Source organism: Rhea americana, unplaced genomic scaffold, assembly GCF_003343005.1.
Source record: "Rhea americana isolate MKP2758 unplaced genomic scaffold, rheAme1 scaffold_18, whole genome shotgun sequence".
Taxonomy (NCBI): domain Eukaryota; kingdom Metazoa; phylum Chordata; class Aves; order Rheiformes; family Rheidae; genus Rhea; species Rhea americana.
The window spans coordinates 7,082,245-7,085,362 of record NW_028185927.1 but is presented as its reverse complement, the minus strand read 5'-3'; positions in this window follow the sequence as shown (position 1 = coordinate 7,085,362).

Sequence of the window (3,118 nt, the reverse complement as noted above, 5' to 3'; positions counted from 1 at the left end):
ATCGGCGCTCGGGGAAGCACCGGGACCGAAAATAACCCTGGCGCTAATCTGAGCCCTCGCGGCCTCTCTTGAACGGCCGCCAGGCTCCACCGCCGCCGCCGCCCCCCGCGGCTCCCGCACCGGGCTGAGGCTGCCGTGGGGCACGGAGCGGCGGCGGGCACGAATGCTGCAGCGCATCTCCCCGCGCCCGCCTCTCCCGCCCCCCCAACAGCTGCCTTCTGCCCTCCTTTGCTTCGGGCCCTGCATAAACTAGTGGATTTTTAGGGCAAAGAACTTGGAGATCCTCTTAGCTCCGTTGACCGGGTTCCCCTCCCTTCCTAGGGGCACAAGTGAAGGGCAGGATGAGCCTCCAACTCCAAGCAGGGCTGACCCCAGCCAGGCTCGCCAGTGGGGCCCACAGCAGACCGGGTTAATACCTGCCCACTTTGCTCCTCATAGCACGACTCCACCCGCGCTCTGATAAGTTTGCTGAACAGGTGGAAAAACAACGTGAGGGAGAGGCAGGTGCCCTAATCACAGACAGGATTTCTGATTTCATGTCAGAGCTGCCCAGGGATATCCTAGGGCTCTGCTCCTCAGGGAATCACAGCCCTGGGGGTTTACAACACCTCTACAAAGCCAAACCTAAGCAGCTTGTCATTCCACAAGCCATCTCTCTCATTTCCTAGGCTCTTCTTCAGTCTTTTCCCTCTATTGCATATTATTTTTTCCCCATAAGAGCATCCTCAGACACCCTTAGCAAGACAGGCAAATCTCAGCTGCTTCTCTCTCAATTCAGCATGAGCTCCCAGTACTTTCAAATCAGAGCTCACGTTGCTGGAAATCCCTTTCTTTGCCTTTCCTTCTAAGCAACCTTCCCTGTGCTTGCACCAGCCAGCTGCTGCATCTCCCCACCTGTAACCTTGCTCTTACCTGGTAGTGCTGATGACTTTGCCCAAAGGGCTGCCCAGCTCTCTAATGCTAGGGGACATGTGATACAAGGTGACCCAAAGCGCTGGAGTTGTTCTGGATGCRGAAAGTATTTGTCCTCTGACCAGTCATGCACAATGCTGCACAGCTGCTGCACCAGGCACAAGCGCACCCTCTTCAGCTTTCCTGTCTGCTCTGGAGGGAAAGCAGCACCCAAGCCCTATCTTCTCCATACCTGGGTAGAAAGGAGGATGTAGAGCTCTCTGTGCTGCTTTGGAGCTCACTGAAATCCAYCTCTTCCTGGCTAAGATCTGACATCTACCCCCCTCTCTACTTTTCTCCCCTCCCCTCCCCCAGCTCCTTCTTCAGCTGTCCATTGAGAAGCAATGCACCACCCTACCCTGTTAGGGCACCTCATTAGGATTATTGCTAACTTAAATCATGAGATCTCTTAGCTGTCTTCTTGGGTTTGCTTGGGCTTTTCTGTCCTCAACCAGTGTGTGCACATGTGTGCTCAATCCTCCGGCAATTAGTGCTGCTTACTCTGCACAAGTAATTACAGTCATTAGGTCTTCTGCTGCTCTGTTGTAGGAGATCTCTTTGCCTGATACTTTGGAGTTTCTTCCTTTTCACTAGAATGAACAGTTCAAATGAATAAATTTTCTATCCATCTCATAGGATTTTTCATTCTTTCATTCTCTGTCAAGCCTCAGCTGTGCACCCCTCTCCCATTTCAGAGCAAGGGGATGAGGGGAGGGAAAGAAAGGAGCAGACTTATCCATCACTCAGACAAGAAAACACTGCAGCCCTGCAGAAATCAGAACAGTTTATGTGTTGCTTGTTGTTTTTCATGGCCAAAGTCTCCTCTGGACTCCTCTGACTGCCTGGAAGAGATGGTGACGCTACCAGCAGAAGTGGGGAGAGTGGAAGGAGTGGAAGGCTTGGAAAACATCTCTAAGGGGGGGAGGAATGGATAAGTCTGAACTAACTCCACTGGAGAGTCGTGACCATCTCTAGTACAAGTGGGTTTGGTCAGAGCCCTGGCAGAACTGTACCCCCTTAGCACTAAGACCAGCATCTCTTAAATCTGGAAATGAAGTGAATGAAATGACAGTTTATTCAACAGCCAAAATATATCACAGTGCCTCTTCCCTCTAGAATAGGGAGATGCACATAGCCCTTCTGCCCTGTCTTCAGAGGTGGGACTCCTGTCTCTGGGAATCTGTGATGCGGACATTCACGGTCAAAGATCCCAGAGAGATGAGGCAATGCATGGCAGCCATCATACTGTCTAGTATTAGAAGCTGTTGCAAAAACTTCCACATTTAAAGAGCAGAGTCTCCTCACATGGCTCATGTGAAAGGTCTGTGATCAGAACTTGAAACAGATTCATTTCCTCCATGGATAAGGATTCTGTGGATTCTGTAGGGAAGCCAGTATCCCCGGTTCCTGGAGAAGCAGAGCTAATGGTAACGTGCAAGTTGGTGATACTGCTAAAGGCTAAGCAAGTGCCACAAGACCTGGCAGAGGCACCACCAGGTAGAGACAGAAGAGCAGGATGTTTGGTCTGGGACTCACTACCTCAAGGGTAMTTTGGAAGGGGATAAGGAAATGGGGTTTCTGATTTAGCAGCCTGATGTTGCTTTCTGCATGATTGCTTTTCACCCCCAGGAAGAAAAAGGGGACCCTTCAAGGGATATGACGGGTTGCCCACGCTTCCGCTACCACTGTATTGTGAAAAGGTTGTTGCCATTTCTGGTCCACTGAGGAACAGCAGGTCTCAGACAGGCAGTCTCAGTCCAGGGCCTGATCAAACTCTAACATCAGGCTGGTTTCCCCCATTTGTTTCGGCGGGGGCTGTTCCAGTTAAACGCTCCTGTCGGTGCCCGGCCGAAAGGTATTTATAACCATCTGGTTTTGTCCAGCACTGCTGTGTGCTTCAGAGCTGCAGTCTCTGACCTTGCCAGGATCGGGCCATGCTGCAGGCCATATTGTACCTTGCTCTCTCCTCTTGCTGTTAACTCTTTCATCTCCTGCGGCCACGAGCAGCAGTGATCGATCTCACCTGCAGCAAGTCTTGTGCAGGCCTGCGTGCGGGGAGCTGTTAGCTGTGCCRTCCCCTGTGCTCCTCCGGGTATACCCTCCTTGAGTGTTGACAGAGAGGAGTTGCACCCCTCTCCGCCTTTATTTATTTTTAATCTCTTCCCAT